Below are 27,415 nucleotides of genomic sequence, written 5' to 3' on the forward strand. Positions count from 1 at the left end.
AAATGGAAATGAATTATGCTGCTTTCATCATGAAACACTGTGTGTTCTGGAATTAGACTTATTTTTTTTCTAGATCAATAGATAGATAGATAGATAGATAGATAGATAGATAGATAGATAGATAGATAGATAGATATAACATTGTATTTGTATATATGCTTACTCATTATGCAAAAGTAATACATAAATGTTATATTAGTTGAAAATGACTAGTTAATCTATTACGGAATTAACTTACATTCCTAAACTGTTAGTAAAATTAAAAATACTTTTACATTTATAAAACACAACTTTTAATTATATTTTGTAAATGTTCATTAAAAATAACATTGCTACTTATGGTGTTTATTTAATTTTGTTTACAAGTTAAGATTTCTAAAATAAACTAACATTTTAATATCTTTTCATTACTTATCTATTTAAAAAAACATTTCATTTGAAGAAGTAATGAGTATTCACATTTTATTTATTAGTTCTATTACAAAAATAAATATTTTAGTTTATTTTGCCATTATATTTCATATTAAAATAAATGAACTTTTGTTTTCATTAATAAACTGTAATCATTTCCCCTATTCTTTCCCTCTGGGGGGCTCCACCATGCTGGCGGAGATCTTCGCATATGTTTAAATAGCTCCAAGTAGTAATTTTAAACTGGTAAACTTAGCTCCACCCCTGGTTTTAGGGGTGGAAAGAAGTAAGTCTACAAACTGGATTAAATTTACACTCAGAAGAAATGTATAGCCAAAAAGAGTAAATTTACCACTGTAAATGTACTATTGAATAAGCTTACTTAAGTAAAAAGGGTCAAAGAATCCCATGAACTGCCCTGTGTTTAGTCGTGGTTCACCCAAATTTCCAGGGAAAACTGCCAAACAGTCATAGGTTCTTGTTCCAAGCCTAATGATAGCCCCCAGAATAGAGACACACAGTTGCTGAAGATCTGCAACTGGGTTTTATTAAACTTTCACGCAATGCAGCAAGCCAACTTGCAGCACTGCATTGCGTGAAAGGGAGAGAGCAGAAATGTGCCATATCTACTGAGATACACCACACTTCTGCTCTCTTTAGGCAGCACAGCACCAACAAAGGCACCCTTACGCCACGCTTTATGTTGCAGGAAGGATTGGTTTTGTATATAAACGCACACCTTCATGCACGATCCTTAGATGCATATTTCCTATTTCCTCTAGAATGCAGCACACATGGAAAAAGGAAGTAACAAGGAGAAACAAAGATACTTCTCCTCGTTATGCCAGGTGCACCATTTTTTTGTGCAAACCCAGATTTACTGCATTTATTAAATCTGGGTTTGCATTAATATACATGGTGGATGCATGGAAAATCCAATGCTCCGCCCGTGTATCGCCTACTCAACCCAGTGTAATGCAATGTTGTGCAAGATGTTTTTTTGTGTTGTGATTTATTTATTTTTTAAAGTCACAAAGGCGACTTAAATCAATTTTAAGTGTGTTTGAAAATCTCGACTACCATTTTGTGTTGTGGCTGCACCAAAATAATTTGGTGAAACCACAACGCAAGATGTTATTAAATCTGAGTACTGGTTTTTACCGGCATGTTGATTAAACCTTTATATGTGAATGCATATAACTTTCCCCGTGGGTAAGGGCGAGGGTGGGGAGAGTGTGGATAATTTTTTTTTTTATATATCATTTTTTACCGTACGCGTACGGTAAGCGTAATCGGCGAAATTAGCGAAAAAAAAAAATTCCGTTTTTGGCCTTGGGGGATCTTTGGGGACTCCCTCAACATGGCTATGTGTGTGGGAGCTGTCTAAACAGCCCCTTTACATGTTTTTGTGCTTTGTATTTTCATCATCACTCTCAGTGCGAGAGAGAAAATGGCGGCCGCCGCTTCCTGGTTTCGGCCGATTCGAATGTTTACTAAGATCTAAGAGCCAATCAGAATCGCGCTCGCGCACGCCACCGTACGCGTACGGTAAGCGTACCGTAAGCGCACCGTAAGCTGGCTCAGATATATATATTGATTTAAAGGCTATTTTCTCAGAATCTACTGAACAGATTTACACCAAACCTACAAAAGGCACTTCCTTGACCTGAGGACTACCTCTCTGCCAAATTTCAAGTAATTCTGTTCAGCCGTTCGGGCTGTAGCCCTGTCTAAAGGTCCTATGGAAAAATGCATGGGAAAAACGCGTTTTGGGACCCCCATTTTATCTCAGCCCCCGCTTGACGAATCCCCCCGAGACTTTCAGGGTAGGAGCGGAGCGTAGCGCCCCACCTATTTTGAAAAATTCGCGAGGATTCGTCGACCGGCGCCAAAGTTATTCAAAATAGAATGTTGCGGATTTCCTATGGAAACGTAGTCCTAACTATAACTACCTACTGGCGACCGCCAGTAGGTAATATATATATATTCACTGAAAAAACCATAGGTTTCACACACGTTATAGTTAGGAATTAGCATTTAAAAAACCTTGCAAATTCACTGAAAAAACCATAGGTTTCACACACGTTATAGTTAGCGGACATTTCACTCATAAAAAACCAATGAAATTCCCCCGTTATAGTTAGTGCAGGCAACTATAACTCACGCGACCGCAATCCTCTGCTGATGACATATGTGTCTTTATGGAAAAAAAATATTTGCAATATATGTATAGCTAAAATTTAATGGAAGAAGACATGGGCAAATAAGTGTCTAAATACAGTATTAGCATCAGCAGAGGATTGCAGTCGCGTGAGTTATAGTTGCCTGCACTAACTATAACGGGGGAATTTCATTGGTTTTTTATGAGTGAAATGTCCGCTAACTATAACGTGTGTGAAACCTATGGTTTTTTCAGTGAATTTGCAAGGTTTTTTAAATGCTAAGTTACTTTACGCCGTTCGTGGCGTGCGCGCCCACTTCACGCAGTTCGTTCCGTGCGCGCACGGTGCGCTTCGCGCACCGTGCGCGGACAGTGAGCTTCGCGCACCGCGCGCCCACTTTACGCAGTTAGTGCCGTGCACGCACGGTGGGCACGCGGTGCGCTACGCACACCGCGTGCCCACGTTACGCTGGATGGGCCATGTACGCACGATGAGCTTCGCGCACCGTCCGCACACGGAGGACATATTTGAAGTGAGTTATGCTCAATCTGTAGTTCGGGAACAAGAGCTTTAGCTGTCGGCAGCAAAAGCACCACTGTGAGTCTGTGATAGCTGGATCGGTGGAGAGCCTTTCATTGCTTCAGAGCTTTATAAACCATGACCGGGTAGGAGCATTCATAGTATTCTAAAGGCGCGTTATTCGTTTATGTGGGAAGAGAGTAGCAAGCACGTGTTCCAGCACTGGGAGGACCGGAGGTGGAGCAGGGAATGTGTTGTGCATGGCTCGGCACAATGCCCGTAGTTGGTAGTTTTGTAAGATATCAAGAAACATGGGGCGTGAGGTCCCCGCAGCCTGTAATGATGAGAGGACCTTTCCATCTCGGTACAGATCTGAGATCAATTTTATCTTGTGCTTATGTGCATGTGTAATGGATGTTTTATCTAAAAGTGGTGGTATTAGGGGGTTATTGGCCAGTGTGAAAGAAAGGGCGAGATGTGTGAGTTTTGCTTGTTTCATCAACTCCTCCCATGACCATCAAAGACATTCCACAGTATCTGTCTCCCTCCCACTGTTTCTGTAAGATTGATAAATCATCTTATTCAGAGGGCAGGGGGCTGCATGGTCCATTTCAACGGCCATGTGAGGTTGGAAGTGGGTTGGGAATAGCCAACAATGCTTGTATTGAGCTTGAGCTCAATAAAGCATATAATGTCTTGTTCGGAGCATCCATTCCACCTTGTGCCACTGGAAGATTGAGAAGTTCCCAGGTACTTTAGGTTGTTTACCTGCCCATATGAGAGTGACCATACAGGATTTTAAACGTTTGAAGAACTGAGATGTGAGCGGAAGTGTAATAGTGCCAAATAGAACAACCACACCAGGAGATCTTCCTCTAATTTGTCATCCCTTCGGACTTGTTTCATTCTCAGCTGTTGCCCACTCACACATATCTTTTACCCATCTATCGCACTTCGGGGAAGTCGGTTTTCGCCACTCAATTGCAATGCGTCATTTTGCTATTATTAACCCTAACACAAACTTCCTGCTCAGCTTCTTTTTTTTTGGTGATGGGAGAAAACCCAGTAGGATCGACTTCACCTCCCTGGGTATAGCCCATCCTGAGGCATTCCGAAGAAGCTGCAACACCTTTTCCCAAAATTCATCCACCACCTGGCACGTCCACACCACGTTTAAAACGGGCATTGGAACAGCCCTGCTTCACCGTTTCATGTATTCTACTCCACTCTTTCGCTGTCAACGGGGTCTCTATTGTCTCTTCCCACCTTCGTTTTATGGGAAGTGGTTTCCGAGGGAGATCATCGTGTATCGTCTTATATAGGTGAGTTTTCAAATGTCTACCCTGGGACATATATAGCATCACTTGCAATGTTTTGGTAACCGGGGGTTCTTCCGGGAATGCCGGCCCTAATTCTCTGGCTACACTGCAAATTTTTGCATGTTGTAGAAACTGCCCTCTACCCAGTTCAAAGGCACTCGCCGCATCCTCCCTCTTTATAAACTGTCCATTATGATATAAATCTCCCATTGTCGGGCATCCCCCCGTTTTTCACTTATAAATGGACATTGACTCTGGAATCTTAGCTAGAGGAGGAGCCACCCATAGGGGTGCGTCTGGTGCATAAGGTGCATGTATCACCACCTTTCTAACTGTGGTTTCCCAGACCTTCGCCACATGTCTAATAGTGTATGGAATATCCCCGTGTACCCCCTTTCCCTCATCAGTAGTTCTGGTAGGGATCCTCCCTCATAGGACCCTTCGAGAAGCCTTTTTTCCCAGTTGTGTTGTTCGTCCAGCCAATGTATTGCATGCTCTAATTGCACTGCCATATAATAATAATCAATATATTAGGGACCTCTATTCCCCCCATCAGCCAGGGTCTATGCAGTGTAGAGTAGCTAATCTGTTTGTGTCTGGAACCCCACAACAGGTTGGTCACCAATGTGTCCTGTGTTCTAAAATAACTGGTTGGGATCTTGTAGAATGAATTCTGTAGTGTGTAAAGGCATCGTGGCAGAATGACCATTTTACTGATCGTAACCCTGCCCATAAGGAACAGTGGCAGGTCCCTCCAAAAACGTATGGAGCCCCTGATCCCCTCCACGACTCTTCCTATATTAAGTTCCAGAAAACTTTCAGGCGTTTTAGCTAATTTAATCCCTAGATATCTGGGAGCCGTCGTTGTCCATTGCATCCCCAGGTCAGGGAGCGTATCAGCCGGTTGGTCTGCTAATCTCCCAAAAGGTGCCAGTTTAGTGGTGTGATTTGTGCGGAGACCCGGAGCTTCTCCGAACTCCGCAAGGATCTCCAATAGCAGAGGAACTGACCTTCTCAGCTGTTTACAATATACCAGTGTATCGTGGGCATACAGGGAGACCACATGCTCCATACCCTCCACTGTGATCCCCAAATCTTTTAGACGGTTCCTAAGTGCTACAGCCAATGGTTCAATCACCATTGCAAATAGGAGGGGAGATAGGGACGAGCCCTGTCTGGTCCCTCTTTCCAATCGGAATGCCCTGGAGATTCTACCCCCAGTCTTAACCCTGGCCCGGGGAGACATATATAACAGTGTTTCCCAATTAAGAAAACTCAAGCCCACTCCCATTTTTTGTAAGGTGGCCCATACATATGGCCAGGCCACCAAGTCAAATGCTTGCTCAATATCTAGTAGGGCCAAAGCGTGGTCTTCCTTCAGTAAACTGGGATCATGCCACACATGTGCCAGCCGGCGTAGATTGAACGTGGTATTACGGCGTGGGATAAATCCCGCCTGGTCTGGGTGGATCAGATATTACATGTGAGGAAGAAGCCGATCCGCCAGAATGCCGCTCAGAATCTTTACGTCAATATTAAGCAGCGAAAGCCGCCTGTAAGAGTTTGGTACCTGTGGGTCCCTATCTTGTTTGGGGAACATTATCACCAGTGCCTCTTGCATAGAATATGGCAACCATTGCTACTGTAGGGCTTCATTGTATACCTCCAGCAACCGATCCACCAGTAGTGGGGCAAATTGTTGGTAACATTCCACCGGGAAACCATCGTTCCCAAGCATTTTCCCTGCCTTTAATCGTTTAATATCCCCCTACACCTCCTCTTTCGTGATTGGAGCCCCTATGCTTTCTTCCACCTCCTGATCCAATTGGGGTAGCTCCACTGCAGCTAGAAACTCCGTTATCACTGACCCTCGAGGCCCATCCCCGCTACTATACACTTTGGCAAGGTGAGTAGCGAGTACCTCCAGGATACCTGCCTGTGATTGCACTACTCTTACGTCCCGATCCTGTAGTTGTAGTATTGGCCCCGTGGATGTTTTTCTCTTCAGTAGCCTGGCTAACATGGCTCCAGATTTGTCTCCCTCTCTACGGAGGCGTTGCCTATATACCGTACAGTCATACTTTTCTAGGCGTTTCCATGCCTTCAGCAATTCAATTCGGGCCTCACACCACTCCCCCCTCCTCTGTGGGGACCCGGGCAGCAACGCTTCAAGCTTGGTCAGCCTGCGTTCCTGTTCTGCGATATCCCTCTCTAGCTGTTGCCTAACCCCATACGTTGTATGTATGCAAACTCCCCTAAGCACTGCCTTCATGGTGTCCCATTCATGGGCTCTATGCAAGGCCGACCCCCAATTTTCCTCAAAGTATTTAGTGAGAGCAGTCGAGACCGCCGCTGCAAAAGGGGGGTCCATCAATGCCTCCACTCGGAGCCGCCACGCAGAGATAGCTGATCTAGGGCTATGGCCATCAAAGCTGACCAGGACCGGTGAGTGGTCCAATATATACTGGGCCTGATATGTTATCTCCTGAACCTCCTGAGCTAGGTCTGAAGTTATAAAGCAGTAGTCGAAACGGTTAAATGTATTAGCGGCTGGGGTGTGGCACGAAAATACCTTCTGTCCTGGATTACGTTCCCTCCATATATCCATGAGTTGCATTTCCCTCAGTATATCAATCAGGGTTTCTGTCATGCGTGGTTTGGTGTTCAAACGTGGAGGATCCCGATCTAGATTCCCATTCAGAACACAATTTACACCCCTCATCATCAACGTCAACTGTACTAGATACGGTGCGGCTGCTGCCACAACAGAAGAAATTCGGGCAATCAGTATTGGGGCCTCCCCCGCCAGCTGCCTCATGAGTTGGCCTCCTGACATATTCAGCCTCAGCAGACCCCCTAATTTCTTGTAGTGCATCCGATGTACCCCAACATAAGAACCTGAATTAACACCCAACTCCCTCCACCCCTTGGGCAACCCGGCAGCACCCCCCTCCTTCCTCACCTGCCGAGACTGGGCCCGCCTTAGCCGCCCCATACCTTCCCGCTAAGAACTTACATTTAAACAATAACTGTGGCTCCAATCACCTTTTAGTTCAAACCAGCGTCGTTCCCTGCTAAGTAACTTTAGAGCTGATAATCTGCTTCCTCTACGTATCCAAGCGAATAACCGGGCGCGAGGACAAGCCTCCAGCTCCCGGAACGTGGCTCGGTCCCTGTGGGGCACGGGGAAGACCCCCTGGAGGCAATATTCAAACAGTTTACTAACACATTCCCCTATATTATACATTCTTCTTGTATTCTGCATCATGAGCACCCAACCGCTACACCGTATTCATAGATAGCACAATCCCCTTTTAGCTTGCAGACTCGTTATACAGAAGGGAGTCCGAAACTGCATTTTGTGAACCGTCTACAGAGTCCAACACCGGTTCCACCTGTAAAGTCCCATCTAGAAAAACCTGGATCATGCCCGGGCTGTCATCACGTTCCTCCTGCGTCTTCCGGACCGGTTGGGAACTCACACCAGTTTTCCCTCCTCTGCGCCGAGACCCACCAGTTCCTGTCTGCAATGCCAAGCAAGAGTCCGACAGGCCAGTCTCATCCATCCATGACCTTTGCCGCATCCTTTATGTTCCACCCTTAGCTTAGCAGCCTCTTCACTGCCATAAAGGATCGTCTTTGCTCCTGGACTCGCTGAGTATAATCTGGAACGATTGCAATAGAGTGTCCCTGATAGGTTATCTGGCCTTTCGCCCTGGTGCATTGAAGGATAATGTCCCGATCTCTATAGTTAAAAAAGCGGACTATGAGGGCTCTTGGTGGGGGTCGCGGCTGCGGTCCCAGCGCTCTGTGAGCCCTTTCAATATTGAAGAATTTGGATAGTCTTTTGTGGGCCAGTTCTTGCACAATCCAGTTTTCCAAAAAGAGATCAGTGGAAGCCTTTTCGGGAAAGCCAACAAATCTCAGATTATTCCTTCCAGATCTACCTTCCGCATCCTCCGCTCTATCATCCAGCTGTATCACTCTGCTACAGCTTCACTACAGTGTCTCTAAGAGACCTTACCTCCTGTTTCATAGTGTCTACATTCTGTTCCGTGGCGGTTACTCTATCTGATACCTTGTGTAGATCAACCCTCAGAAGGTTCCACCTATTGCCACTGCGTCAATGCTGTGCACCATATCCTCCCTAGAGGAGTGAATTGCCACCATTATGTCTGCTAGCGTAGGATTCGTGTCCGCCAGACCCGGTGCGTCCTCCCGCTGGTCCGTCTGATGCTCCAGCCAGCTCCACATGGCATAGCTGCGTATAATTGGAGATTTTATTGGACTGTACCTTGTTGGCCTTATCTTTCACCATATTGAGCTCTTCGCGGGGCCAGGAGCACCTTCCCGGGTCGACTCGCCAAATCGCTGTTGATCTCCTTCCCTCCCGACCGCCAGCCTTCCGTTTCTCTCTGCATAGTGTCAGCAGCACCAGTTCCCTGTATTCGGGCGCCTGGGGGCCCCTCCGGCTCTCCCTCCCTCAGAGTGCATGAAAATCGAGCACCCGAGGGCACTCACTCGCAGCCACGCTCTCCAGCCCACACTCCTTCAGGGCCGCCGTCAGCTGGGCTCACTGTGCCGAACATCAGAAGCCGCACCATTTGTTCCTTCTTTGCTAAACCAGTCTGGCCATCTATAATCCCTGTTCCGGCTTGGCTCTCCAGGGCAACGGTCAATTTATTCGATCCAGTCGGCCTCGGAGACGGGGCACCTTCTCCCTCCGCATTTCTGCACAGCGTATGAGTGGCTCCTCTTCCTGCCACCACCATCTGTGCTTATTGGCTGGGGGGATGGGGGGTTTACATCCCCCAAGCCTCTCGCTCTCTCGGTCCGGAGTGCGGCCCTAGGCCCCACAGCCCTCCTAATCCCTTGACGGGGCAGTGCAGTTCCGGCACCCCACTCCCACCAGTCTCTCCCCGTCTTCACCCATACACCCAGGACTGACCTGATCTTCTGGCCGTCCCGGGAGCGTTATTTTCATGGGGAGGAGCAGAGCTCCAGGCCCACTGCCCTTCGCCACGCCATATCAGGCACCTCCAGCAGCGATTCGTCCTGGGATATGTGCAACGGGCAGGCTCCGATCCCCCCCAACATCCGGGGGGGTCCACAGTCAGAGGGGTGTCAAGAATAATGCCTGATTCCTACATCGCCGGCGGGAGCTCCGACGAACACAGCTACTCCGCCATGTGTCCAAGCCACCTTGGCAGTGACTTGTAGATCTAAATCCTAATGAAATTAATTGAAATTTAAGAAAGCTGTAGTTAGGTCATTTTCTCAATTAGCAGCCCCATACCTTCCCGCTAAGAACTTACATTTAAACAATAACTGTGGCTCCAATCACTTTTTAGTTCAAACCAGCGTCGTTCCCTGCTAAGTAACTTTAGAGCTGATAATCTGCTTCCTCTACGTATCCAAGCGAATAACCGGGCGCGAGGACAAGCCTCCAGCTCCCGGAACGTGGCTCGGTCCCTGTGGGGCACGGGGAAGACCCCCTGGAGGCAATATTCAAACAGTTTACTAACACATTCCCCTATATTATACATTCTTCTTGTATTCTGCATCATGAGCACCCAACCGCTACACCGTATTCATAGATAGCACAATCCCCTTTTAGCTTGCAGACTCGTTATACAGAAGGGAGTCCGAAACTGCATTTTGTGAACCGTCTACAGAGTCCAACACCGGTTCCACCTGTAAAGTCCCATCTAGAAAAACCTGGATCATGCCCGGGCTGTCATCACGTTCCTCCTGCGTCTTCCGGACCGGTTGGGAACTCACACCAGTTTTCCCTCCTCTGCGCCGAGACCCACCAGTTCCTGTCTGCAATGCCAAGCAAGAGTCCGACAGGCCAGTCTCATCCATCCATGACCTTTGCCGCATCCTTTATGTTCCACCCTTAGCTTAGCAGCCTCTTCACTGCCATAAAGGATCGTCTTTGCTCCTGGACTCGCTGAGTATAATCTGGAACGATTGCAATAGAGTGTCCCTGATAGGTTATCTGGCCTTTCGCCCTGGTGCATTGAAGGATAATGTCCCGATCTCTATAGTTAAAAAAGCGGACTATGAGGGCTCTTGGTGGGGGTCGCGGCTGCGGTCCCAGCGCTCTGTGAGCCCTTTCAATATTGAAGAATTTGGATAGTCTTTTGTGGGCCAGTTCTTGCACAATCCAGTTTTCCAAAAAGAGATCAGTGGAAGCCTTTTCGGGAAAGCCAACAAATCTCAGATTATTCCTTCCAGATCTACCTTCCGCATCCTCCGCTCTATCATCCAGGTGTATCACTCTGCTACAGCTTCACTACAGTGTCTCTAAGAGACCTTACCTCCTGTTTCATAGTGTCTACATTCTGTTCCGTGGCGGTTACTCTATCTGATACCTTGTGTAGATCAACCCTCAGAAGGTTCCACCTATTGCCACTGCGTCAATGCTGTGCACCATATCCTCCCTTGGCAGTGACTTGTAGATCTGAATCCTAATGAAATTAATTGAAATTTAAGAAAGCTGTAGTTAGGTCATTTTCTCAATTAGTTTTGACTGTCTCTCTCTGCAATGGGTCTAAAGTGTCCTAGGGGCCCACATCTAGCTTTTTCCGAATGGATTTTATGAGAAAAGTCTTTCAAGAAGGACCTCTAGGTGTAGAAGAAATTGTATTATTGAAAATAGTTCTGCTGATAATGGACCTTAAAGTGGTGGGAACCAAAGTGACTCATCAGATACTCTTGAAAGTTCCCATGGATCAAGGGCAAATCATGACCTGTATCAGGATGCTACAATTTCTGTAAATCGTGCACCAAAACCATTTCAGAGGATCAGAATATGATGTGGGGTCCTGATGAAAGCCCCAAGAGCTCTTGTTCATTTATTTGAGAATGGGGAGGAGACTTGGTTTTAAAGAAAGCATATAGTTCTCAGGCTTTGTCTAGGAAGTGAGAGCCTTTTGGAAGGCAGATTTGATGAGATAACAAATGACCTCTGTGGTGCATGTTTTTTTGAATTCCACAATGCTCTTACAGATGCCACTGAAACACTAGTGGGGTTCATGGGTGTGATGTAAGAAATTATTCTTTTTGGATTGTTGAATGCAGGCTTTGTAATGCCTTAAATATTGGAGATAGCGTATCTGTTTCACCAGGTTAGTTCTGTTGCCGAAAGGAAGATAAATTGCATTTAAATTATCAACTCCCTACAATTGACAACCTGTCTTCTTGCTGGTGTGTTGCCTGTTCAGGATTTTGCAGCTAGTAGGACAGCTAAATGGATAATTAAAGGGTTACTGTTGTTGCCTAGGGTGAGACTGCAAATATGATACCTGTTTTAGGCAGTGTTCTTCTATGCTGAGAGTATTCAAGTTTGGTCTGTTAGGTCTTTGTTGTAGGGGACTGGGAGAAAGGCTGGTCTTTGTTGTAGGGCGCTGGGAGAAAGGCTGGTCTGAAGAGAGTTTGATGAGGTTGGAAAAGATGAGGGAATCTCAGAAAGGGATATAGGGTGGCTTTAGTAGAGAGGTTGGATGTGGAATTCTTTTTGTTCAATCAACCCTATGTACAGCGCTCTGATACACTTGGGTTATGTTTGCGCTTTATAAAACAGTCTAAATAAAAGAAGAGAAAGGATTGTAGAACAGGAGCTGGAGAACGAGCTAGCATGGGGTATGCCAGCGAACCTAGACCTGAACTTGCGGCTTTCAGTTGTGGGTGTCTTTGAAGGGGCTGGGTTGGGGTGGGGTGGGTTGGTAGTAGCATTCAAGCATAGTTTGCAGTAGGCAGAAATTAAGGGTGAGTTGGGAGTGGAAGGATGTGGAGGGGGTCTAGTTAATAAAGCATCAAGTTGAAGTTCCTCTGGTAAGATTAGGAAAACATTGCAATGTTGCAGTGGAGGTACCAGTGCGGGTATGTAAGAACTTGGAAGAGACAAGTGGGCGAAGCCTCGAGAAAAAGGACCAAAACTTAAGGGGGTGTGAAATACAGAGGAGGCTGAAGGTTGATTTTCGTAGGGTTAGGATATGTGCGCAGAGTCAGAAAGTATAGGGGTCGTAGTAGCAAAAGAAGTACAAAATGGGTAAAGGTCCGGCAGGTACGAGGTGAAGAAGATAGGTACTTGAGTCACTGAGGACTTAGAAAAGGGTCTTGCAGAGGTAGGGTCAGTGGGTTGGCAAAGAAAGTGAGGCATGCCAAAACAAGTAAACAATGTCTCCTGAATTGACATTTTTTAATCATATTCTTACAGTCACTTCATTGTGTCTGAAAATATTTAATTCTGTTACTAAGCATCACTACACTCTGATTAAAATATAATCTTCAAAAGATGCCTTCCTGGGAGGTAGGGGTGAATATGTTATGTTGGTTGTGTTTATATTTTGTGATTGATCTTAAGGAAGCTCTTAGGCGGAGGGCACTTTTCCACAATTCCCAGCAGAGGCAGTACATTGGTGACTTCTATCTCTCATACACCAAGCATCAGGTATGGCAGCACAAAATCAGACTACCCCTGATCCTGAAACGTACCCTATGGCCCAAGTGACACCACTGTCCATGATTACCTGGAATGTCCATGGTCTCGGCGACAAAATAAAGAGGGGATTGGTTCTACAGTACTTAAAGTGGTGCTCCCCAACGGTGGCCCTGATTCAGGAAACACACCTTACTGGCGTTGCATGTAGGGCAATGGACAGATGGGGGTTTAAAATGGTAGTACATTCTGAATTCTCCTCAGGCTCTAGGGGCGTGGGTATCCTAGTTAAAAAACAATCACCACTGATAGTACACCATACTAAAACGGATGACCACGGCCGTTTTGCAGCCATAGTAGGTCAGTGGGAGGGGTGGTCTATAAATATAGTATCAGTTTACATTCCCCCTGCGCGACACACAGTGGCACTCCCAGCTCTTAGTGAGTTCCTGCTTAGTCTCCCGGAGGGGGAACTCTTGATTGGGCGGGACCTCAATGCAACTATAGATGGCACCCTAGACCACCATCCGGCGAGGGCGCCCGAGTCGGGCACATCCCGCCTTTGGAGCTTTCTGGAGGCGCTTGGACTTCCCGATGCACCACCCCGCGACACGGCAATTTACCTTCCACTCTGGGGTGCACCGCAGTTTATCCAGAATAGACTACTTCCTAGCTCCAGCGGATTGCCTGAAACACGTTGACACTATCGAGATAAGACCCAGAGGGATATCTGACCACTCCCCGGTGCAGATGACGTACACATACCACCATACAGCTAGGCGACGTACCTATCCCATTTACCCTGGTTACTTGCAGGTCCCAGAGATCAAGAAGGCTGTGATTATGGCGACAAAACACTACTTTCAGGAGAATGTTCAGACGGTAGACTCCCCGACAACTCTGTGGGAGGCATATAAGACTGTCCTTAGGGGGACAGGCCATAGTTTCGATCGCAGGGCATAAACGGGAGAAGCAGCGGGAACTACATGATATAGAGCTGGAGTTGCATGACGCTGAGGCCCAGCACACCAGCGACCCAGCGCCAGATACACCCCAGAAATTGCATCTTAAACAGCAACAGCACAGGGGATACCTTAAAGGTATGACCAGGTCACGTCTAACGGCCACGCAACATAAGATATATGAAACTGGGGATAAAGCCGGTAAACTTCTGGCATGGCTAGATAAACGGGAACAGGGTAGTAAATGGATAGCGAGGATCCGGACTAGGGAGGGACAAATCACAACGGATCCACACACAATAGTGCACACACTGGCGCACCATTTCCAGCAGGTGTATGAGTCGTCTTCGGAGATGACACCAGAAGTAGCGCGGTCACATATACAGGATATTGCCATGCCTAAGCTCACTCCGGAGGCGGCCCTCACGCTGGAGGCGGACCTGACGGTAGAGGAGCTGCAGGTGGCGATTGGGTCATTGCAATCCGGCAAAGCAATGGGACCAAATGGCATACCAGTTGAACTCTATAAAAAGGTAGCAGGGACCATAGCCCCGCACTTGCTACACATGTACACCGACTGCTTGACGATGGGCGAGTTACCACTAGAGCAGCGAACGGCCACAATAGTGGCATTACCCAAACCAGGCAAACCTGCTGAAGACTGCACCTCGTATCGCCCGATATCGTTAATTAATGCAGAGGCGAAAATGTTGGCAAAGCTATTGGCAATTAGGCTAACGCCGCACCTGTTGACCGTGGTCCACCCGGATCAGTCTGGATTTATGCCAGGTAGAAGTACGGCATTAAACTTGCTGCGCCTGCACGGAGTAATGGCCCGTATCCCATATCTACCGGAACCGGCGGTTATACTCTCCCTGGACGCCAGAATGGCGTTTGACATGGTCGAGTGGCCATTTCTATTCGCAGTCCTTCGTCACATGGGCTTCGGCCCTAAATTATGTGCATGGGTCCGCCTTTTATACACCAAGCCAGTGGCGCACGTTACGGCTAATGGGCACATCTCTAATGACTTTGCTCTAGCGAGGGACACACGTCAAGGCTGCCCCCTGTCCCCGCTGCTATTTGCCCTGGTACTGGAACCGTTGGCGGCATGGATCAGGTGGGAGCCAACGATAAGAGGACTCAGGTGGGCAGCAGGATGGGAGGACCGCATCTCTATGTATGCGGACGACATCTTACTATATATGGCCTCCCTCAGGCGTTCCATACTGGTCCTCCTCAATATATGCGAGCTCTTCGGACGGGCGTCAGGGTACACCATTAACTGGTCCAAATCTACCTTGTATGTACTACACGGCCCCCCACCACAACTTCCTATAGATTGCCCACTCCAGATCACGGTCGACACGTTTAAATATTTAGGTATCTATGTCACAGCTGACTCTGATGACTTCTTCAAAAGAAACCTGATGTCCCCACTGGAGCGCCTAAAAAGGGACACAGCGCACTGCAGGTTATTGCCGCTGACTCTTCTCGGGAGGGCTTTTTAAAATGATGGCGCTTCCTCGATTCCTATACGTGTTGGAAAATGACCCATTCCCGGTACATCCAAGCTATTTTAAAGCAATTGCAGCCCAGGTCTCCAACTTAATGTGGGGAAACAAACCGGCACGCATAGCGCAGGCCAAGCTGGTACGGGGGTGGTATGATGGGGGGGTTAGTGCTCCCAAATATACAACTATATTACTGGGTGGTGCAATTGAAGGTGATTAATCAGTGGGTACACGTAAAATAATAAGAAGCAAACTCGTACATTAATAGGGCCCACGAACACACAGTTACCATATGGCACGCAGCACAGGCAAAACTGGGCTGGCAAGGGGTCATAACCCAACTCACTCATCTATGGGACACGGGGAAACTGGGACGACTTCGGAATAGTAAGGGCTTTGATCAATGGGATGCCATCGGCATATCCACGGTGGGGGACATGTGGGGGGAGTGGCCACCTTCGAGCGCCTCCAGCAACAGTATGAGTTAGTGCCCACTGAAATCTATCGATACACACAGACAAAGCACGCACTGACAACGTCCTGCCGCCTGGTACTGCGGTCCCGGAAGCTTCCCCTCTGGAGGATAGGTTACTGACAGACTACATGCATAAGTGGGCTACGTCATTCACTTACCGCAAGTTAGTTAACAACCTGCCGGACCCCACGACGCCACTTAGGGACCAATGGATCCGCGACGTAGGTGACCTGGAGGACACAGCGTGGCAGGAGGCACTGTCCTCACCAAGGGAAGTGGGTATACCTCGAGACTCAAATTGGTGCAGCTCAAAATTCTGCACCGAACCTATTACACCAGATGCATCATGTTTAAGATGGGTAGAGCCTCGCACCCATATTGTCTTAGGCGATGTGGGGAGGAGGGTACCTTTTATCATACCATATGGCAATTAGGGTCTAGTGCGTGAAAGTGATGAGGACGATTTCGCAGGCAGAAGGAGTGTCCCTCTTGCCGGAGCCCAAGAGTTGTCTGCTAAATGTATGGGAACCAAATGACTTAACACAGTTGGCGCAAGACTGGGCAACACTGGGGATCATGATGGCTAAACGCAACATAGCGCAGAAGTGGGGGGGTGGTGGAGATACCGTCGCTTAGCGCATGGTGTAAAGATATGGACACGGCTATGGTAGCAGAGAGAACAGTGTTCATTAACCGCGGCTGCCCCCAAAAATGGAACAGGATCTGGGGGGCGTGGAATAAATATAGGGGCAACATCTGTGACCTGCCAAGACAACAGGCGGATGAGAGCGTTGATGGGGACCAATAAGGAGGGAGGAGGATGTTCAATGTGAGCTACTGGGTATGAATTTGTTATATTGCGCTTTAACGCAGCAAATTGTTGGGATTGTGGTCTATTGCTTAATACTATGCATGTCCAACATATGGAAAAAACTCTGCCTTGATGATGTTATGTTTGATAAAATTAAAAAAAAGATGCCTTCCTGAAAACATGTAACCTTTTCCCTTCATTTAAAAATGTGTTGCATTTTCTCAGACAATCCGCTGCAGCTGATGGAATCCCACAAATCATGCAACAGAAATGGCATGTCCCCAGTGGGCTCACAAAGAAGGCTATGTGTCTTCATCCTCCATGCAGGTTTATGTGGGAAATGCTGATGACGTAGCAAAGGCACAGAATAAGCTGCTATTTCCTAGGGTAGCCAATGTTTCAGAAATATTAGGTAGGTGCTTTCTAACATCCAAATACATTCACATGCAAATGCCTCCCACTCAATTTTGTGCCGTTAACACCGGGACAGCCAATCAGAGAATGATCTACTTCCTACCTTCACCAACAAATTCAGTTCTATTTCAGATGTGTAGTCTGTACCTTGTGAATAACAGCTGCAAGCCCTCTTTTCAAAATGATTTGATCACCAATGAGCAAGCCAGATTCTTTCAAAAATACTTTGGTATTTTCTTTACATCTGTTGATGCACTCATAAATTTCACTCACCACCATGAGTGGCTCCGGAGCAGTGAGATCTAATTTTATAATCAGTTATTTTATGGGACTTCCATCCGTGCTTGATAAACACAGTTTTTGGCGACATAATCCATACCCATACAGTGACAAGTGCCTGTCTTTTAGCCTGTAGAATATTTTTCCAGCCTGAAGAATAACCTAGTGGCAGGGCCAGACTGGCCATAGTGGGCACCGGGTGTTTCCCTGGTGGGCCGTGGGCCAGGTTTGTACCCATGGGGGCCGGTTTTGTTACTAGGGGCTGGTTTTGCAGCAATGCTCTAATGTCAGCCCCCTGTAACAAAAGCGGGAGGCAGTGCTTCTCACTAGCCCCCCCCCCCCCCTCGCCTCCCGAGGCCAGTTGAGCAGCGATCTGCCAGGGCTGGTTGCTGTTCCCAGTCCGGCCGTGCTTTGTGGCATACTCGATTTGCCCCTGTCTCGACCTGAAGTACCTTGTCTTGAAAACACACACAATTAGTCGGTTTCCTTGATATCCCTACAGCTACATGACCAGTATATCTAAATCTCAAAACATTCCCCCTGAGGCAATTCTCTGCTTTCTGCCCAACATTTGTGGTTCTCTCCAGTTTTTTTTGTGTGTAATTGTTCTCACCACATCAATTTATGTCATTTAGCTGCCTAAAACCAGCCACCTCCATGATGCAATCTGCTGTATATTCCACCCAAATATGCGCTTTTTTCAAGGCATTACCCGCGGCCTACATCTTTTAGGTCGAAGCCTACCAGACAGCACAACTGGCTTGCGACTTTCTTGTGGGCATTCTGAAAGCTTTCCTGGAAATGCTTTTCACCCGTTGCTTACTACTGGTTTTGTGGTTTGTAACTCACAGTTGCTTGCTTTCTACTTGCTACCTTTATTTGCTTTACGCTGTCCAGCTTGAGTTCGTCCCTCCCCTGAACATCTCTTGTTTACTTAATCCTTCTGAGTACTCGCTTTCCGTAACAAGCATTGGCATAGCCTTTGGTACCTTATTGGTCTCGCCTTTGGGACCTTATAAGTGTTTAGCCATGCAGCATATTATCCTGTTTATAATCCGGTCATACCAAACTAACAAAAGGTGAGACGTAGGCCTTACTTAAAAACATCTGTGTCCTAGTTTACGCTGTTGCCCACACCGCACAAGTCTCTATATTTTACAAAATAATTCCTTAATAATATCTAGTATGCCTCACACCAGAGTCCAGTAAACAAAACATATGTCCCCTTTCTTTGAAAACATGTTTTCCCGTATTACTCCTGAAGCAAGTGCGTCCTGCCTGAACAGGTGAAAGCACACACCACAAACCATTGTGGTATTAGCCAAAATGACACGTCTTGAGAAATTATGTTTAAACTTGGCGCATACTAAGCTATATATACATCTTAGCCCTTGATAGCACTAGAATCCCAACAGCCCCATTGTAAGAACGAATGGCTTAGAATCGTAAAAGTGAACAATCCTGGCAGAAAGATTCAACTTGACACCATGAGCCATCTGGATCTTACTCGTGTCAGCAAGTACTAGCCAAGGTAGTTTGAATGAGCATCTCTTATCCACATATGCCCAGTTGCACAAAAAAACAACTTCTGTTGTTTAAAAACAATGCAGTCTTACCGTATGGGTACAGTAAATAATCACGTGCGTCCTGTATCTGCCAAAAGCTGAATGCCGGCACCACGAGTGATTTAAGCATTTCGCCATGCTGTCAGGCGATCTATAAAAATGGAAACGAGACCAACCTCAAAACTATTTGTCATGTAAATCTCTTCCTGATACAAAACAACTTTCGTTCAAGGACGGGCTGACAAACTTAGTTTTACCACAATCTTATAATGGTGTGTAAAACCCATGGAATGTCAAAAACTAAAATATATGTTGTATAAATAAATCCACCTGTACAATTAACTTCAAATCCTCATCCATCCACAAATGGACCATGTCTCCACTGCCAGTACACGCTGTACTTCCGAGATGCACACAATCATGTACTTACACATTGCTCCAAACCCCATCCACAATTGACGAGTGAACTAAAGCTTCAATTTTTCAGCAAGTGCTACAAATCCCTGAAGGGATCATATAGTAAGAACGTAGTAGTCCTAAAAGGAAGAATGAAACAACAGCCAGCATGGACTCGTTGGTGGAGGTGGAGGGGTGGGTCAGATGAAAGGGTGGGGAAGTGAGCTGAAAGGGTCGGGAGCAAGATGAAGCAGCGACGGGGTGTGTGGGGGATTGAGATTATGCTGGGGGTTTTAAAAGTGGCAATATGGAATCCTACCTATAAGAAGTGCTTGTCTTCTAACTGAAAAATAAAGTTCCAAAGACACGACATTCAATGTCACAAGTGGAAGCGGGCAAGTCCTCCGGCAATACTCCATGAAAGTTAACAATTGAGAAAAGGTGGGACAAGCAGGAACCATTATCCAATTAGAAGCAGTGTTTTTTAAAGGACACTGACAAAAGCCATTCAAAAGCTGGAGGCGGGGTCTAAGACCACAGAGTGAATACAGCATGTCTCAAAGGCAATGCATACACAAGAGCGTATGCGTGCTGCCTAGGCTCGACCTAACAAGGGCTTCAAAACACATCCATAAACTAGGTGATGACCTTTCAGCTCATTCTCGTTTTTGCACAGCAAAAGTGTATGTGGGTGCAAATATAATGATCATTTCAATTGAAAATGTTTTGTCTGTAATGGCAGTGTGCTTCCACACCATGTATACTCCATACTACGTCACTCCACTTTATACGACTCCACTCTACAACATACTACTCCACTCTATGCCACACAACTCCATTCTACAAAACTCCACTCTGACATGCCACTCCATTCTATGCTATTCACTCCACAATACGCCACACCACCCAACCCACTCCTCTCTACGCCCCTCCATTCCACACTGCTTACCCCACTCCACCCTATTCTACCCACTCCAGTCCAGTATACTCCAGTGTATTCCAGCCTACGCCAATCTATCCCACTCCAGTCTACCCAGGTCCACTTGACTCCAATTTGCCCCACTCCACACCAATCTACTCCACTCCAAACTACTCCACTCCATTCTACCCCACTCCACTCTACCCCACTCCACTCTACCCCACTCCACTCTACCCCACTCCACTCAATATACCCACTCCACCCCACTCTAATCCAATCTAACCCACTCCACCCTACTCCAATGTACACCACCCCACCCCACCTTAATGTACCCCACTCCAAATTCCCCAACCCCGATATACCCCCAGTCTACCACACTTCATTCTAACCCACTCCAATCCATTCTAACCCACTCCACCCCACCCAGGTCTACCCCACAGCACCCACCCCATCACAATCTACCCCACTCCACTCCAATCCAGTCTAACGCAATCCACCCCACTCCAATCTATCCCATCCATGCGACAAAATATACCCCAATCTACCCCACTCCACTCCAATCTACCACACTCTACTCCAATCTACCCCACCCCACCCCAATGTACCCCTCTCCAATCTAACCAACCCCACTCCAGTCTATCACACTCCACTCTACCCCAATCCAATACAGTCTAACCCAATCCACCCCAACCCACTCCACCCCAACCAACCCAGGTCTACCCCATGGCACCCTCCCCACCACAATATACCCCACTCCACTTCAATCTACCCCACTCCAGTAAAGTCTAACTCAATTCACCCCACCCCACTCCATGTCACCCCACTCCACTCTAATCTGCCCCACTCCAGTCTACCCCATCCACTCCACTATGATGCAGTCTACCCTCAATCTACCCGACTACAATCTACCCCCACACCACAACAATCTATCCCAATCTACACCACTCCAAGCCAGTCTACCAACTCCACTCCAATCTACCCCACTCTACTCCAATCTACCCCACTCTACTCCAAACTACCCCAGTCCTCTCCACCCTAACCCAATCACCCCACCCCAGTCCAATCTACCCCACTCCACTAGAATCTACCAAACTCTGATCTAATCTACCCCACTCTGCTCCAGTCTACCCCACTCTGCCCAAATCTACCCTACTCTGCCCAGTTCTACAACAATCTACCCCATTTTAATCTACCCACTCCACTCTACCCCAATCCTCCACGCTCCAATGTATCCCACTGCACCCCAGTCTAAGCCACTGTACCACAATCCACCCCAGTCCAATCTACCTCACTCCATTCCAATTTACCCCACTCAGCTCCAATCCATAGAATCTTTCCCACTCCAATATACTGCACTCTAACCTACTCCAATCTACCTCAGTCTACCCCATTTCAGTCTACCCCACTCCAATATACCCCACTCCACTCCAATATATCCAACTCCACTCTAATCTACCCCACTCCACCCCATTCCAATCTACCACAATCTACCCTGACCCGATCTACCACTGCCACTTACCTCCTTTTCACCATTTATTTAATAAATGTATAAGTATCAACTTTATCTTCACAGTTTGCTACCGCTGGTAAATTGTAGGAAACAAAAGTGTTGCCAATTTTTGTCACACTTCCAGATATACAGCAAAATGTTATCCACTTCCTCTAGGGGACCGAATCACCTGCACGAGCGTACAAGAACATTGGTAGTTAGAAAAAAATGTATGCCTCCTTGAAAAACGCAACTCCTGTTAGCATTCTGAGCAAAATAGCATGACAGTACATCGTCACAGTAAGTTAAAACAAGTTTTTAGGACCAGTGTTCCCCAAACTGTAGGTCGCGACCCACTGGTGGATCGCAAGCTGACTTTTGGTGGGTCGTGTATGTGAAAGCAATAAATAAGGATGCCTTTAAATTATGTATTTATATTGTCACATTTGCTGCGCTTCAAAGACAGAGGTCATATGTCAGGATATGTCCTCTGATAAACTGCTGATTGTTTTAACATGGGGAAGGATGTTTACAAACTCCTCTGACTTTGTAATCGGAGGAAGAAAAGTAAAGTGAATTATGTGTCAATCGTCCTGGGGTACATGTGCTTGAAACGAAAGGCAGCAGGATGTCATTTTTTCATTACACACAACAAAATGTAGATCCCTGCAAATGAACTGTACACATTTAGTAGTTAGGAAAGCAAAAATGAAGCCAATGTTTTGTAATTCTCAAGTGTGATAGAAACAAAGATTGTAATAGTATCAAAACAAATCAAGACACTTTACTTAGTGGTGCACAAATTATAAATATTCACTGATTACCACAAACATATTGTGTGCAATATAGTTTTGTCAGTAAAGCCGTATGTTTGCAGATCCAGTATCCATTTCAATGGAAAATGTAATGTCTGTAAATGACTATGAGCTACCACACGAGGCTTTAGTTACATAAAAAAAATAGCCTACCTCGTGTCCATTAAAGCTAGGTGGGTTATGAACGTTTGTGGTTCTAAAAGGTTTGAGCACCACTGTCTTCAGACAATAATACAAGTTCACCCCTGTGAATATCCTCTTGTACTGTCTTGCAGTTGGCCTCCTGGGATTTTTCACAATAATGTCTACTCCCTAAGCCAGCAGTCCCATTAATGACAACTGCATTGCTGTCAAGACAGAATTGACAATACTTTTGCGTGAATAGGACGTAGGTGCCTGCCCTGTAGAAGCATGAGTTTTCAGACGCACCCAGTGCCGTCACAGCATGTGGGGAAGCCGGGGAATCATCTTTTAGGGAAATGCAGACTCTTAAAACTGTTTCACATTGAAGATTGAGAAACAACTGGGATGTCATGGCGAGTGATATGAAAGATTTGGGCTGTTCCTGCAATAAGAAACTAAATTTCTGCTGTGTTCTCATATCATTAATATACCTCAACCCCATGCTGACCCACTTTCCATATTTCATATTTGAGCTTGAGCACCACTATTGCCTTACTTGCGCGGGCTAAGTTCTGGTTTGATCCAACAGAGTTCCTGCCAGCCTTTGATCACGATTGAGCCTTCCTGTAGGTAGAGTTCCATGGGTAGCAGAATACACCATTTGCAGAGCCTGACCATAACTGATAAGTCTTTGTTCTACCAGTCTTAGTCAGTGAGTTTTGGTCAGTGTGACCTTACTGCACCCTCTAAAGTTTGCAGCCTTTTGGGGCGGAGCTTGCCTTTCCTCAAGATGGCCGGGAGGTAACGGAGCTCCGGCACTGCTATCCTACAATAATTTCCTTCATCCACAGCAGTCAAGGCCGAATATTAAGTGCTGAAGATGGCGCTGTGCACTGGCCGCACATTGTACCCCTCATTTGCCGGAACTGTCACGCGTGGAGAAGGACGGGGCCTGTCAGAGCCGGATCTGGACGATTGCCTGTGGGCGACGAGGCTGCGGCGCAGGGGCCCTTGCGGGGTTGCTGTGATCGTTTGCGGCATGCGGGGGGGCCACATGGTGTGTCGGCGCCTGGGCCGCGTCTGGATGCAGCGGCACTGCTCGTGAGACGGGACTGGCAGACCGCACATGCCCTGAAGTGATGTGCCTGCTCTGCGGTGCTCAGCGGGGGCCATGGGAGCGATCGCAGTCATTTGGTGCCCCGCCCGCCCCCGCATGTAATTGTAATGGCGTAGAGCGAGTAATAGAAGGTGCCATTTTGTGGTGGGGCCCAGCCGTGGACCTCGCAGCTCCCCTGGTGATTGCAGCAACACGTCCAGCTCTCCTGGGTGCGGAGGAGTTGTTGGGTCTGTCCCCGCATCGGCGCTGCGGCGCTCAGCATTTGTGTTACCAGGAGGGCTCAAAGGCCCTAGCTATTGAAGATCAACAACAACCCAGGGGTTGGGAGAGACACCTCGTGGGGCAGCCAATCAGTGAGGCATACGACGGACAGCCAGTGCATATAGGGATCCGAAGATTGGCTTCTGGGACATTTGCATAGCGCTTGCTGCTAGATTGGTTCGAAAGAGCAGCCTCCCATCACAGTTGTAGGCCTAAGTGCCAATTAAATAACGGCATTACAAACAAGCATTGGCATAGCCAATAGGTCTCGCCTTTGGGACCTTATAAGTGTTTAGCCATGCAACAGTTGCATAACTAAACACTTATAAGGTCCCAAAAGCGAGACCTATTGGCTATGCAAAGCGGCCGTGAAAGTGATCGCGACTGCGATCACGATCAAACATCAAAGCGGCCGTGCGGCCGCGAAACCGAAAGTAATCTCGGTAAAGCGCGGTGCGCGCGCCCGCGCACATGCACTGTGGCTCTAGGCTGGCCTGGTAGCACTTTTTGGAGCCCTCTCAATAAGTCTCGCCAGACCAGCGCATGCGCTGGATCAGGCGAGACCTAAAAAGGGTATAACCCAAAAAAAGTAATTGGGACCTGGGTAAATGACGGTACAGCAGAAGAAAGTGGTCCAAGTAGAATAACTTCTAAGAACACACACAATTAAGTACCAGCAAGCATTAAATTACTTATACTACAAATTCATGCTCAATATTATTTATTCATATTGAACATCCGTAGATGTTATCAAACCAGTAAAACATCTGGAAGTAATGCAAAACAGATGTGCCCCAAAAAAGGAAAGGAAAGTGAAGAAAGATATTGTGGGTCAAGTGAGGGTTAGGAGTGAGAGGAGAGGTAGTGACAATATATACATCACAGTGCTATTTACAATGAAAAAGGGCTCAAAATATGGCAAAGTCGACGTTTCGACCCCAAAATTATAATAACGGCAGCATGGGGAAGTCGGACAAAACTCAGTCGAAACTACAATTTGACCAGCGAAGATCCACTAGATCTAGAGAGGATGGCACAGACACTGATCCGGGGGAACATGGAGCTGCTGGTCTTGAGCCAGGAGGAGATCTACGGCACATTTTGGAGGCCATGCAACAGAGCCTCTCCACCATATATGGAAAAATAGACTCTCTCTCCTTTCGTATGGACCGCATATCGGAAAGGTTGGACAAACATGTGGTGAGAATAGACATGGTGGAGAGGCGCGTTTCGGAGTTTGAGGATAGTAGTGTGGAGACCTCAAGTGCGCAGAAGCAGGCGGCGAAACTTGTGGAGTTATTACGAGCTAAGACAGAAGATCTTGAAGCGCGCTCTAGGTGCAACAATTTGCGCATAGTGGGTCTCCCGAATCCACTTCCACGGGGAACATGGAGCTCTTTGTGGAGAACTTACCACTCTTATGGGCCTTGACACATTCTCTGCAATGGAGCGGGCACATCGGTCACTGGCGCCCAGGCTTCTCCCGGAACCCCTCCCCGACCTATTATTCCCCGGGTGCTCAACTACCGAGACAGGGATGCTGCACTGCGTAAAGCACGTGAGTTGCGATCACTCAACTTTGAGAACTCCATGTTGTCATTGTATCTGGACTTCACCCCACAGGTACAGGAGGCGCATAGACGCTTTGCGCCTGTCAAACGCAAGCTTAAAGAGATTAACATCGACTATGCCACGCTGTACCCGGGCCGCCTGAAGGTTACAGTTGGCAGGAAATCGAAGGTGTATGCGGACCCGGGAAACACCCAACAGGCGCTAAAAGGCTATGCCAAGGCACAGAACAGTTCCCAGGCAATGGTGGATCATGCGGCAGACAATACTTTCGGGAATTTGCTTGACCAAAACGATTGACATTGGCATATGTGAATTGGGTGCTCAATAACCGGACATAACCTTAACAGGGACAACATGGTCGGTGAGGCAATCTATTACTGTTATACCTGGGACCAGGAAATTCATAAGCTAAGTTCCATACGGATGTCAAGCTCTGTTATTGGGTTGACTAGTGTGCTGTGGGATAACGGGCGGGGGTGCAGTGCTGGATTGCGTATAATGGCACCTGGGATGGTAAGCTTTGCAGCCAGAACAGAACATCAGTTTAGAGTTATATAGTTAAAGCCATGGATGAATGACATTAACAATGCAATAACCGCAGCAATGTTTGAGCTCAACAGTTGGTTGGGCACTCACCGCCCCTCAGTGTATTACACATTGTTACTAGTAGGGTGTTTAAGGTTTGAGGTAGGGGATTATGTCCTCATGTCAAATGTTGGGGGACGCAACATGGGTGGGGGTGGGAGGTTCGGGAAATTTGGGCATTGTGGAGCAGCAACAGCATTGATAAGTATTACTATGTTCACGTAGGCAGTTATGTGCTTAATGTAACAGTCGTTCAAATGCATAAACTTTAGCGGGTGTATAACCGCACTCATTCTCAGGAGGATCACACAATACATTTTCTAACTTGGAAGGTAAGGGGATTAAATGACTAGCGCAAAATACGTAAGGTGGTTTTGTACCTGCTTAGACGCCATATAGATGTTGCAGTGTTACAAGAAACACACTTGGCTCCGGCTACTGGTCTTTTGACACAGAGGAGAATGAAGGGCACCTGTGTGGCGGCTGGCTTCACTTACCATGCTGGTCTGGGTCAGGCAGGGGTCTAACATAACAATACAAATGGTAGCACTCGACACTGAAGGTCGATACGTTATAGTGCATTGTCGCAAAGGTAACCTTGATGTACGAGTTGTGGGAGTGTATGGTCCTTATTATGTCAATCCTGTCGTACACTGCACACACGACAGTGCCCACTCTGTGGGGAGGCGACTTTAATTGCGTGCAATCCCCTGCACTCGTCGTCTTGAGAGGCCCCCAGCGCCCACCTGCAGCAGCAGCTAAGGCAATTGCAGCAATAGTGGAGTCAGAAGACCTGGTGGACATATGGCGACACCGGTCACCAACAGGCACAGAGTACACACACTACTCATCGGTACATGACATCCACACGCGGATAGACTACTGGCTGGTGTCCCGCGCACTAGTCCAGTACGTAACACACTGCGAGCACCTTCCACATACATATTCAGATCACTCCCCAGTTAAATTACAATTGAAAATAGACTATATTCACCCCAGGGTCCAGACATGGCGGTTTCCCCAATAATCCCAGTTTGATTAGGTGTTTAGAGCAGACGTATCGCAGGAAATAGACCTATTCTTTGCCACTAACCTGGGTAGTGTCCCTAAGATGTCCACCATATGGGAAACATTTAAGGTCTTTATTAGAGGCGTGGTCATTTTGAAACATGCTGGGGTGCTTCGCTCCATTAGGGGCCGACTACAAAGACTCGAGACTTAATTAGCAGGGCTGGAACGACAAGCGACAACAGAAAAAGGA

General features: G+C 47.1%; 1 pseudogene across 2 annotated transcripts in view; it reads left to right on the top strand.

Annotated features, from left to right (window-relative positions):
* The window catches only part of LOC146856504 (leucine-rich repeat-containing protein 3 pseudogene), a 304,837-nt pseudogene that overhangs the window by 262,048 nt on the left and 15,374 nt on the right, over positions 1-27,415 (top strand). The window lies entirely within an intron of this gene.

This window comes from Triturus cristatus, chromosome 4_1 (assembly GCF_964204655.1).
Source record: "Triturus cristatus chromosome 4_1, aTriCri1.1, whole genome shotgun sequence".
Taxonomy (NCBI): Eukaryota; Metazoa; Chordata; class Amphibia; order Caudata; family Salamandridae; genus Triturus; species Triturus cristatus.